The sequence below is a fragment of the Chelonoidis abingdonii genome, chromosome 11 (assembly GCF_003597395.2).
Source record: "Chelonoidis abingdonii isolate Lonesome George chromosome 11, CheloAbing_2.0, whole genome shotgun sequence".
Lineage (NCBI taxonomy): Eukaryota > Metazoa > Chordata > Testudines > Testudinidae > Chelonoidis > Chelonoidis abingdonii.
This window is the reverse complement of record NC_133779.1, coordinates 54,440,812-54,455,080: the sequence shown is the minus strand read 5'-3', so window position 1 is coordinate 54,455,080 and position 14,269 is coordinate 54,440,812.

The window sequence follows — 14,269 nt, the reverse complement described above, 5'->3', positions numbered from 1 at the left end:
GGGACAGACTCAGCCAGCTTCCCAGCGCCCGCTCTGGCAGAGACTGTGCTCCCAACCCGATCTCACTTCCCTGCTCTGATGCCACCTTGTGGGGTACAGCAGGAGTGCTTCCCGCTGGTGCCTTTCCCAGGCACGTCCCTTCAGCCGCACTCAGCCCATATCCCATCTTGGCAGAAATCTGGGGGCATGTGACCAACGTGCCACCTCTTAGATGACTGGTGCCTCCCTAAACTACGGGGGCCCAATCTGAATTGGAGGACACACGACCACACTATGTGTCTCCCCTTCCCAGCTCCCTCGCCCTCCGCCACGTCCTACACCCAGCCAGGTCCACTGCAATTTCCTCACCCCAGATTATGTATGGGAGGGGGGCTCTGTCCTTCTTTCTGTGCCTCCCCCCTCAGCATATTCAATCCCTCTCCCTGGCAACTGCTCGTGCCTGAGAGGGCCTGTGTGAGAGGTGACAGCAAACCACTCCCTGCCTGGGCTATATTGCTGGGAGGGGAAGGGAGCTCCTGCTCACTTGGCCCTTGTCCCTGTAAAAGGTCCCAGGCTGTCATAAACAGATAAGTAAGAGTTAATAGCACAGAAGTACTTCATGTCTCTTTTGCCTGTAAAGAGTTAACAAGACCAGTGAGCCTGGCTGTCACCTGACCAGAGGACCAATAGGGAACAGGATACTTTCAAATCTTGAGGGAGGGAAGTTTCTGTGTGTGCTGCTAGTTTTTGGTTGTTGTTCTCTCTGGGTTCTGAGAGTGACCGGACGTGCAACCAGGTTTCTCTCAGTCGTCTCCAAAACGGTTCTTACAAGTCAGAAGAGTGAGTACTAGTAGATAAGGCGAGTTAGGCTTATGTTTGTTCTTTATTTGCAAATGTGCATTTGACTGAAGGAGTTTAAATGTGTATTTGGCGGAAGGAGTTCAAATTTGTATTTGCTGAACGGATTTTAATTGTACTTGTATACTTAGGCTGGGAGGGTATTCCCAGTGTCTATAGCTAAAAACCCTGTACCTAATCCATCTTAAATTTACAAAGATAATTTTTACGGTTTTCTCTCTTTAATTAAAAGTTTTGCTTTTTAAGAACCTGATTGTTTTTTATTCTTGGTGAGACCCCAGAAGAACTGGGTCTGGATTCACCAGGGAATCAGTGGGAGAAAAGAGGAAGGGGGAGAGAAAGGTTAATTTTCTCTGTGTTAGGATTACTTCTCTCTCAGGAGAGTCTGGGAGGGGGAAAGAGAAGGCCAACAGAAGAAACACGAGTTGAAGCTACTCACCTCAGACTATTATCTAAGTTTTGTCGATTCAAAAGAGTTAATGAAATCACTAACCACACGTAATAACTCGCAGCGCGAACCACAAAGGAGTACGCGAAAAAGCAACCTGGCCACGAACGGCACTCGTGGCGGGAACAAAGAAGTAATAACGCTCTATCACCATATATGAGTGACTACAGCAACAGCAGGACAGAAAGAATATAAGCTGGCTCATTACCACCACAGGCACACAAGGAATATGGAAGGAGCAGGAATACACACAGCAACGAAAGATGCACATGGCAAGAGAGGAAATTACATATAGAGCGCTCTGGAGTGAGCACAGTACAGCTACACCAATAAATGACTCTCATAGACTCGGTAATGAATTAGAGGCACCTTACAAGAAATGCTGGTACCAACCTAAAAAGATATGAAACAACATAACCAACAAACGAACAACCACAAAACACACAAAACAAAAACGCCCAAAAAACCAATAATACAGACAAAAAAACCAAAAAATAAAACCCAGAACGAACCATTAAGAAAAAAACGAACAATTCACTAGAATCTGGACAGCCAAGAGCAACAGATCGGGATTCTATGATTACCATTAAACACGACACCAGAGTGTGGTCTAGAACTGACACCACATCAGAAACACCAGCACGCTGGAGACCCGAGCTGACCATGCAGGTGCCTTAACACAATACTAGAACTAAACAAAACCACAATAAGAATCCACATAGAAAGCTTGTTTACATGGAAGACAACAAATATGACCCCTGTAGACCATCCAAGCGGAAGGTGCAGCGTGGAAACCACCATGCGCCAAGATCAACTGCTGGAGGTAAGGGGACCAACGTATCCAGAGCCCACTCATCCCACGACTCCCACATACAAATCAGCCTGAAAGCCAACGCAGACCCCTCATAACCAAAACATTAAAAAAACCAACTAAGAATTAAATCCAAAAAAGACCCTCAAAACGACAATGTCAAGCCGACACTCACAGGGCAGAAATGGACTTTGTACACACCTTTCTCTTGCTGCCAAAGGAGAGCGGCCACATAGAAAACAATCGCAGAATCTGGAAGAGAAAAGAGACAGACAGAAAGGAAAGCATCCACCACGAGCTCCCATATTCCCTCTACAGCATACCCTCAAAGAGCAATCTGGAGGATAACTAACGCCACGTAAGTACCACAAACAGTACCACAAGAAACAAGCAAACCCAAACAAATCAACAAAAAACACAATCCCAAGCAGTACACAGCAAACCAAGACCTACATAGAACTGAAGACCAAAGCAGCAGATCTATTCCACTTCAACTGTCACTACCAGAGGATCAATATGGCTGAGCCCCCACCAACTCCGAAATTCACGCCTACTAACCAATCGAGAACAGTTCTACCTAGCGCACACGAGTGAGCCATGTCGGAGAGTCCATCAATACCACAAGGCCATTCGTCTCGATACACGCCGAGAGACCCAGCAGCAACTAAGCCAAATACCTTTTTGACTTAGCTCTTGACAGCCTGTTCTGGGAGTTGCTTCAAACCCCCAATGTATAAAAGGGTACACCGACTACCCCGCATATCATAAACTCAACGTTATGCACACATCGGACCAGAGAAAGGAGAGGACGACTAGAAAAGAAAGATAGCATCTACAACAATCTGAGGGGGAGAAAGGAATATCACTTTGTTGATCCTTAGTTGTCTCCAGGTACTTCATAGGCAAGGAGAACCAAGCACGGATCAAATAACCTCGTAAGCTCACATCAAAAAACCTAGCAATAACCCAATCTAAACCCAAAGAGCACAAGACGACATAAACCATAGAGGGAGAAACAAGGCAAAACCTGAAAAACATGAGCGTTAAAAGACATTACTCTTTGTCTGGAATTGGGAGAACATTGTAGAATGTTACCAATAGTACGAGAATAAGGAAAACAGGTAGTTCTTTATCCTGATCTTTGAGGAACTCTGGAAACCTGAGCCCCAACACAGGCAAAATACATCATACCTCGCGTATTTAAATCCTGTGATCTATCACCGACACACATCAGGCTACAACAGATAGTAACCTATCTGAATAACCCAACCACACACAACACTCAGATTCTCCTGAGCAATGCGAGAGTCCATTATAATTCTACTCTAAAATATTTATGAAATAGTGCCTCTATCTTCTACGCAAATTGATCATCACAAGACAACAGCAGCAAGACAACAATGTGGCCGGAAATGACTCAACAGCTAAGACAGCAATGAGGAAAACATAGGATAGTTTGCATCCTCTAGGCCCGCCTCCACAAAAGGAAAAGGGGAGGTAGAGGAGGCCTCTAGCCGGGCATATTTTGGCCGCGAGATACCCGGCAATTCAGTGCCCTCCCGCCCCAACGACACATCCCAACCCACCCCACCCCCCACCAGCCAACTCCCACCCCACCCCCACGACAGCCCCAATACCCCACCACCACCCCCACCCCACCTCAGCCAGTCCCAGACCCTCCACCCCCCCTGCAAAAATTCCACTTGTGTCAATCACCTCGCATGCACACGGCCACACATCTACAACTCTACGCAATTAGTGCTCTCTCGAGAAGCTTTCACATATACAACTCGCTGGTAACACGTAATCACTAGCCTACTAGGAGGGGTCTTTCACGTGCGGCACCTTACCAATACTGCTACCCCCCAAACGCCTCAGAGATGGGGCCAGATCCCACTCGATAAACACCCTAAGCACACCCTTCAGAAAAAAGGAAGAGATCTTTTGCGGAGTCCACCACTCACCAACTGCAATCATCACTCCGAGAGCAAAAAAGAACCCACCCACGCCCAATCCCAACCAGACAGCGCGCCCCCCACCCACGGGTCAAAAGTGGCAATTACGAGAGAGTACAATTACAGCCCCCCACACAGCAGCACCAAACCAGAAACATACTATCCCAGAAAGCAACACGATCAGAGAACCACGATCAGTATCCTATGTCTGAACCACTGTTATGTTCTGCTATCAACAATATGCAGCTTTGACGACTGCGCTTGCGAGCACATGCAAGAGATTACGAAATCACATGAATACACAACACCCTCCATCTCACGACATGGTACTTGAAATTACAAGGACAGTCCAAAAGCTCGGCGACACAAACGAATGAAGACAGTGAACATATCTATGATTGTTATATCGGATAGAAGAAATCCCACTAAACAGCGGACGGTATACATGAAGATGTGAAGACTACCCCTACACATCGGGGCCACAGGCCTGAAGATCTCACCAAAATTATCAATCAAAGCCCAGAGGGTAGCAATGAAGCCGGACTCCCTGCTCTGATCCATTGACGAGACTAAAAGATCAACAAACAAGTAAAGGAAGACTGAAGACAACTCAGGAGACGGGAAGAGACAAAACAAACAGAAATAATAGACGGAAGGGTTAAAAAACTACCATGCAACCAGCCCATGTCCAAAATGCTACAACCTGAGACAAAAGCAAGCGAATATCATGATGACCTAATTACATTAGGCACACGAGAGCCAAAACTGGACTACCTGCGAAGAATTACCCACACAGAAAGGAAGCTATAAAAGGTATTGTGAGCGCAAATAAAAATGTGTCCTAAACAGGACAAGACAACCCAACCCTAGAGAGCTTCAATATCCAGAGAACAAACAACCTCATTTAATACTAATTAGTATATTCCGATCGATCACCATAGTCAAGAACCGCATGCCTATAATCTAAAGAAACAAGAATCAAAAGTCAAAGAAAGAAATTAAACCCTGCCAAAAGCACTCTCCGGACTGAAGTATGGTGGTGCAACACTGGAACTCAGGAAAGTGGGACCTATCAAAAGGGGCTAAGAAATCTCCGTCTTGCATAGGCAACATCACCATCCAACTCTAACATCAGGGACTTACCACAAACTTTGATAGCTGCACAAAAGGTCAACACTCATATCTGCCATTGCACTGTTGGGATCCCAGAATTATTCTCACGTTATAAGGAGCAGAAGAAAACTAACTGTTTGATCAACACTCCAAACTGATTATTGTCAAGTGCACCGAACATTCATTACATTAGCGGAAACTGAGAACAAGGACTGTGCTAAATGAACAGCATAAAGAGGAGACGATCAAATCCACAGGAGGAGACATTGACCTAAAATTGCTAAACACACCACCCACTCAAACATTTTATGTGGCAAATAATTCGGTGCACTCTAAAAAAACAGACAAAAGGCAAATCAAATAAAAGCAAGCAGGAACTCAAGAACAGGAGCAGATTAAACCACTGTAGTACCTCACTGTTCTCAATCATCCGGAGTAACAAGTTCAGGTGGCTGAATAGGCCGATACAAGTCACTGACGTGCAATTATGATATGAAGAAAGATATCTAAGCGATGTACAACGCGCCGCCACAAACTTCTAGAGTCAAAAAATAGGCCGACCCAAGTTGCTGAGAGATAGCAATCTAGGGCAGATTGCATCTGGTCGACTCAGGAATGAGGCAGCACAGAAACCGCAGACAGAGATTATTATCACAACTTCAAGCAGAAACACAGAATTATCAATAAAGTGAACTTGGAAAGAAGCGAGCAGACAACCAGACCTTTACACGACAACGATCAACAGAAAGACTCAAGCAATCAAACATCAAAAGCTCACTCAAAACAAACATAGCCAGCAACCGGTCGACACAAATAGAAATCAGTTGGGCACCTCTAAAAGAATCGACAACTTTCAAACAACAGATTTCTCCGGATTCTCTGTTGCATCCACATTACGCTGTAGAGACAATTGCTCAAAACACAAGTTCTCTTTGCAACCATTGTGGAAGGTACCTACGTCTCCAATTCACCACTCCATCACAAAACACAGAGAGGGAGCACACACAACAAGCTAAACGCCAAGGGAGTGAATTCACATCTCCACACATAACAACATATTAAAAGCAAATTCCAGAAAAAGCAGATACAACGAGGCCAACATATGCAGAAAAGAATAAGAACTAACTAAGCTTACTGATTCTCCAACTTGACACTAAATCAGTTGCACAAACAGAATCAACAAAAACAGCTTTTAAGAGAAACCTGCATTACAGAAACTGTGGTCAATAACATAATCTAAAGGGGCCCTATACATTGCGACATTCGGGAGATTCCAAAGGCATAATAACCGTTATTACACTACAGGAAAAACGAAAGACGACGAGATCATGGAGAACACAATCAGAGGAAACATCATTGAGAAGTACAACCTTAGGCGAAATATAACGATATGGGTGCAAGATTTACTGGGCAGAACACTCACAAGCTCCATGGGAGTTGGGGTCACTGACTGCATTTCTAAACCATACAGTGCCCACAAATCAACTCATCCATGAGATCTTGTAATGATTTCCACTATCTTCCACTATTCGGAGATACTAATTAATTCCATCACATACAGCGTTCGAAACAAAAACAAAAAGGCCATAAAAAAAACATTTCCATAGCCATAGCATTCCCCAAAGCCCCAACTAAGACAATAATACAAGCAGCTAGGGTAACTAAAACAACAGCTATTCTGGGATATTACGCCCCAGCAACACAGACCTGTTGCTAGCACCATAGCATCTAATACAGTATGCTCGAGCTGATTCTACCATACAGCCACGTCCGTAATGTAAGGGCCTCCCACAAAAATTCATCACTAAAGTTTTCGTCAAAAGTCATCTTCTGTGTTGGAGCCGCAAACTCCCAACACAACTGAACACCAAACAGAACGAGATTAAGATCACAAGCTCATCGGCACACTAGAGTAGTAGAGTAAAAGGTTCAATGCTGCAGAGGAACTGATGACAAGAGACCAACCATCACATTCTCACATGATAGCATGGACCCCACTTTCTTCCTCCCTAAGACCTCACCGCAGGCACGTTTTAACACGACACAATCTCTGAAAGCGTCACACTCTTCAAACAATACAAAGCCCACTTTGAACCCCTCATCAACTCTCTAAACAAAAAACCCACATACACAACAACAATATTCGCATACAACTATGTCTTCAAGCCACAACATGGGGATTTACATACTAACACACCTTTTCACTACTGATCTTACTATTATAGGATAGCGACAGGAAACGAGCAATAATTTCGAATGTCTCAGAAAGTACCAATTTGCAGAAATTTACCCAGCATGGAAACCACCGCTTTTCTTCTGAATAACAACTGCGTTGGCTTCTAACTTTCTGAGCCAGCAATACTGCAAATAATAAAACCCGAATCTCACAAAACACACGCCCACATTAAAATTGGCCTGTCCAATGTTTCGCCTCATGCCAGAAATGGTGACAGAGGATGGCCAATCACTTCATCGATTACAATGTACTTGCTCCACGTCACCGCACCGCCACTGGCCCTTAGGATGACTCCAAGTATGGAAATCCATACGACAGGACAACAATAAGGGGAGCTAAAAGCTGGACACTAGAAGAAGCATGACCAAACTGTTTTCCAAAACAAAGCCAACAAATCACGCAGAATCTGAGTGTCGTAGCATACTGGGACCACACACCACTATCCCACCACCCATACACACCATACACACCAACAACACCCTCACACACAACACACCGACTCACCCCCCCCGCCAAAAAGAAAAGGCAGCACCCACCCAGAAAAACCCGACCCACACCAGACCCCGCCCTGAGCAACACCATAAGAACCGCCCCCCCACGCGCGCGCACCCCAACACCATGAGCCCGCCGAACCAACGTCCAAGCCCCAGGCGCACAGGCCCCAGATCCGTCCCCCAACCCCCCTCACTGCATCCTTCCCCCAGCGACTCCCACCCCCCCTGACACGTATTTCTTCTATCCACCCAACTCACCCCACAACACCCCCAATCCACCCCAATAACTAACCCCCCCGATAGAGGGGCAGCAATTTCCAAGGAACAAGCAAACAGAATATAACCGACTAGACTCCCAAACAAAAAATACCCCCACACCTCACCACCCAACAATCAAACGAACGAGAGCGGACACAGAAAAAAAGCCGCCTATAAAAACGCAGCAACCAAGACAACCTATGAACCATACAAACAGGAAGCACGCCACCACACACACAGCCCGTGCTAGCAAAAAGAACAGAAAAACAAAAAATATGAAGAAACAAAGAGCTCGCACAACCTCCCCGCACCCACCACCAAACCAGAACAAACGGAAAAAAACACAAAACTAAGAACCAAAAGGAACAAACAACCCGAGCCATGCATCAGATCAAGAGACTCTCTAATTGATTTGTTCAGTCCTGAAGATCTTGGAGCTGAGTACCTGCGATAACACAGAAGAAGAGAAAATTCCACTGATCACATAATTACGAAAAAACGGAGGGAAAGTTTCATCTGACTCCCTAAATTGAAAGTGAATTACACTGAAAGCTAAAGATGGGAATCACAACACTGACAACCAAATAATCGCTACAGAAAGTATAAAAGAACGATCCAATAATCGAAGCACTGTCGTACAAAATGCCCTAGGCACAAACAATTCATAGACCCCACTCCCACAAGATAATAACTACAAAGAGGAACCTGTAACACCCATACATAAAAAACCCCATCGCAACAGGCCTCAGTGCCAACTAGCACACTGAAACTAGTAGAGTGACATACTAAACGCCATCTATTCCACCGGTCGGCGAACCATCATAAGTCAACTGCATACAATATAATTCCAATCTCATAGAAAACACAATAACAAACAGAACAAGCACCACTCCGCAATAGCTCAAGAATAAGATGCAATGCCAAAAAAAGCGATTTACTACAGAAAAGGCGACACAGGCACCGACTGACACACAGGAATAAACCAGACTAAGAGTAAAATAGTCTAAACGAACGTTGGGACAGTCTACTGCGAGCGCTTCTACAATAGTCTCATAGAGACCTGTCTGGGGAACGAGACAAGACTACTATGCTAAACACCCTAAACTATTATAAAACAAACATTTTGTGATCTGCAAAGCTCACCATATCCTTACAGCATGAAAATAACCATATCAGAGTTTTACAGGGATATATAACCGCAAATCTGATTTCAACAAACACACTTATGGTTGACACTCGACTACAGAAACCTATAGTAAGGTTCCCTAGCCCCGGAAAGCTATGCGACACCATTTATAAACTGGCACTAATCATAGACTCAGATTAGACGCTAAAGTAGCTCAGAAACTGTAACAGCTGCAAATCCTATGCAATGCAGACTAGAAAGACGACTAAGCAACCCCATATTGGTGATGTGAAAGAGAACTGTATAGCGCAAAAGATTGTAGGTGGCATAAGCACGCCAATTCTGCACCGCTAGTCATAGGCAGGAGACGGAGAGCATTTGACGAGAGCATGAACATCCTAAGTGAGTTTGAATCTAATGCACATATGAAAACTTACAGGAGTCATACTCCCAACAACGGTAGTGCTTCTTCTCATTTTATCTCAAAGCCCTCATCGGACTCATGAATTGGGCCCCTGGACAAGACGCCATACCGGCAGCCGCCAGCCTGAGCCCTTGAGAAGCTAATTCAGTTTGTTAACAAGAGATCTCCAGCGGACTCTAAAAAAGGAATACCCGCGCCTTCTCGTGCCCGAGCGGCGCACTCTGCTTCAGAGGTAGAAATTCCCCACCTATGGTAAATCGTAGAAATCATTCTAACTCCCTTCATTAGTATCACCTCACAGTCGTCCGTGAATACAGGCCAGACCAGATCGTGGAGAAGTTCACAAGTGCTGCTCTCGAGAAATCGCCCACGGAGCAGGCGTCCTATTATCCACACTCCAGACGCTACGAGGATCGAGTGCAGTGAGAGTGAAACAACACAAGGCTGGCCGGCCCAACCTAACAACAACAGCAAGAAATTCGCACCATAAACATGGAAAAACATCTTATATTTATAACACAGGAGCATTATCTCACACAGAGAGCCGAACACACACAAAGAATTAAGTTGGTAATTTACAACAGAAATAGAAACTAAAGAAGAGAACTCCAAGAATGAATACAGAAATAGGAAGAGTTACGATTTGGGCTTTACATACGGGAAACAACACATAATTGGAATAAATTCGAGATAAATATACAAATAAGACATGAGAACAGACGCAGAACATTATCAAGAGGCAAACCGGCACACAGAAAAACCATTGAAAAAAAGTTATATCAATGCACTATCAGCACATTGTCTACTCAGACCCATCGCCAGCGATACCCAGGGGAAGAACATGAATGCTGCATAGAGAAAGACACACTGAGAACATCTTATAGAATACTCACACCTAGAGATTGAATAACCAATTAATGGTGCATTGATCGCAGCTGAGCACAATATCATAAATGATGAAAAAAAAGAAACTATGTGAACAAAAAGAAGACTGCCACACAAGAAGAGCTACTTTTATGGAAACACACCACTATAGGTCCTTCCAAAAATCTGAGGCATACAAAGATCCGAAGGATCTCATTAAAGCGAATTACATGGTCACGTCCTTAGACAATACTTTTTTTTTAAGCGAGTCTATCACTATAGAAGGGTCATATCACAGCTACACAAGAACACCAAAATGAAACAGCCCCATAACAAAACCAACGTCGCTCATGGGATATAGAAAAACCTAAGAGTGTGTAAGAATAGACACGAACAATGCTGGGTACAGATAGGAAGCCACTCGAGGAATAGAAGCAGTAAAGGGCTCAAACAGTAAAGTGATGTATTATCACAAACAGGGCCAGTTCTTTGAAGAGCAGAGAAACCAGAAGCACATTAAAAGGAACGGCAAGACAGAGGGGAAATAGAGCAGAGAGAGTCTGAAAGAAAGACCAGTTATCCTAGACAACACGTGCTAACAAATTTGACCTCACGAAATTCCTAACCTTAAGTAACCTAGGACCTATCCACATTTATTGAGGCTATACCACCAAATAAAGGATGCTAAGAAGATGAATAGCTATATAATATGTATAAACGCAACAACCCCTCTAAGTGGACTACCCAGCATATAAGAGAGAGACAAGGTCGAACGTCGAAAGGCAAAACAACATCGAGAGTATATGAGCACACAAAAGACTATATCTATGCTCGGAGACGCAGAACAAGACTACTGCGAGTCTGCACACAAGAGCAATAAACTCTACAAAATAAGGGAATATGATCCTCAGAGAGTCAAAACTAACTGAAGTGCGAATAAAGACATGCATCTAGAAATGAAAGTCACATCTCTTTCAAGGACACCTTTCAAAGAGACACCAGCCAGAGTAAGAAGCCTACAGTCAACCAGGGAAAAAGGATGACCGGAAGCCACAAGAGCATGAGTGCCGAGATAAACAGCGTGACGCACAGGTAGCCAGTACAAGGGTCACAAAAACACGGTCTAGTATAACAGGATCACAGTCAATAACCAACACAGTAGTCCTCACTCAAGAGCATCAGCATTTAAGTGTCAGCCCGGCTAACATCGCGCTCAGAGAACTCATCTTTCTCAAGTGAGAACACAACCTGAGCAGAGATTTACTTATTCGACAGATGCAACAACAACTCGAGAGCGATAACAATCCCCCAGAGTTTTTCGATATAGTGAAAAAACTGCTCATCGACAACGAACAATCCTATCAATGAAGTGTACATTTTGTCTTTTACTCCCCATTCTTTCCTCGCCGATGAGTTCTTCGCGAGATGATCATATTCCAACCCACCAAGATCACCCACCCAGGCAAGGTTTTGGGGGGACCAGAGTGTGCCAGGCACTGGAATTCCTGGTTGGTGGCAGCGCTACAAGTACTAAGCTGGTAATTGAGCTTAGAGGACTTCATGCTGGTACCCCATCTTTTGGACGCTAAGGTTCAGAGTGGGGATTTATACCATGACACAGGCAGAGGGTGGTCTGCTGCCATCCCAGCCGCTGGAGACAGGGGCTGAATAAGCAGGTGCCCCCACTGCTCCCCAGCTTGTTTCTGGCTCACTTGTCCCCTGTGCCCATCAGCTGGGGTGGCAGCGGGAAGCACCTGCCCAAGCCCTGCTGTGGGGTCAGGGGCCAAGTGATCCAGAGCCTCCCCTCCCCGTCCCACAACAGCTGAGCCCAGGCAGCCACCACGCCCTCACAGTCAGACTCTCACAGGCAGAAGTGGCTTTGTCACCTTTCTCTCTGGCTGCCAGGGAGAGCGGCTGAACATGCTGATTGGAGAGGGAACAGGGAGAGAAAGACAGAGCCCCTTTCCCTCCCAGCTCCCACCAGGCCAATCTGGGGGGACACTTGACCCCCTCATTTTTCCCTTACATGTCGTCTCTGGTCATATTTCTGCCCCACTGATTCCAGCTTATCTACCAATAAACAGTTCCTGGAGAAGGAGACATTGTCCATGGCCCTTGTCATGAATACAGGGGGAACAGTAGCAACCTTTATATATGCTCTGAAGCTGTTCTGGATTGCCTTACCTGTAAAGGGTTAAGCAGTTCAAATAAACTAGTTGGCATCTGACCGGAAGGACCAATGAGAAAAGAAGATATTTTCAAATCTGGGGGGGAAGGATTTCTTTGTTGTTCTCTTTTGTTGTTCCCTCTCCATAGGAAGGGAGAAACCAAGCAGGTACAATATGTCCTGATAATACAAATGGAATAATCCATCTAAAACCACAGAAATGGTGAATAGGACAAGGAAATGGGTTACATTATCTTTTGTTTTGCCTTGTGAATTTTCCTATGCTACAAAGGTAGTTTTATTCCTGTCTTTGGAACTGTGAACCTGAGCCCAGAAGGAAATCCTCTGCGTTTTAAATCTTTGTATTACCCTGTAAAGTTACCTTCTACTCTGATTTTGCAGGTATGAGTCTTTTATTTCTTTCTTTATAAATAAAGTTCTTCTTTTAAGAACCTGATTGATTTCAGTGTCCTGAAGACAAAGGGTCTGGTCTGTGCTCAGATTGCTAAGGCAACTGGCTGGTAGTTTATTCTAACGCCTCCCCTGGAAAGGGGGTGAAGGGGCTTTGGGGGATATTTTGGGGAGATAGGGATTTCAAGTGGCCCTTCCCTGAATATTTTGTGTAAATCACTTGGTGGAGGCAACAATATAAGTCTAAGCAATTAGTGCTTTAGAGAAGTTTTAACCTAAGCTGGTAAAATATAAGCTATGGGGGTCTTTCATGTGCGTCCCCAAATCTGTACCCCAGAGTTCAGAGTGGGGGGGAATCCTGACAACCCTCAAAAAAGAATGCTTGCCCAGACATCGGACCATGATGTACTCCCTGTTTGGGACACTGTTTGTTCTGCTCACCAATAATGCAGCTTTGAGATGGCTGCAGACAATGCAGGATTGAAATGCCTGCCTCACCCACTGGTACTTGACATTACAGCCAGTCCAGCTCTGGATAGAACAGATGAAGACGTGAACATTTAATGAGTGCACTGATAGGTCCACTCAAAGAGGGAGGTCTGAGATGGTGAGTACTACCCCTCTCTGGGGTCAGCCTGAAGATCCCAAAAAGAACAGCCTGGGTGCAATGAAGCGGACTCCCTGCTCTGCCATAGGGACTAGTCAAACAACAAGAGGAAACTGAGCAAGGACGGGGAGACTACAAGCAGAACAGCCTGTAGAAGGGGGTTATCTCCCTCCAGCTCCAAAATGTTAACCTGAGCAGGCACAGGGACTTTGTGTCCCCTTTATTTTGCAGGAGCCAAACCTGGATCTGGAGGTAATGGCCTTAGGTTTGTTACCTGTGCTCCTACCCTGGAGCTTCATTCAGAGAAACACACTTCTTTAAACTAATTAGTTTCCGGATGATACAGCGAGCATGCTCTTATCTAAATGTAAGCAGAAGTCAGGATAAGCTCTCCCCTGACGTATGGTGGTGAACCATGGAAAAGGACTTCAGGGGCTGATCTCGTTTGCATGGGCACACCCACCCAGCCTAACATCAGGGACTGCCTGCCCAAATGGTCACTTTGGCTGCTGTGGGAT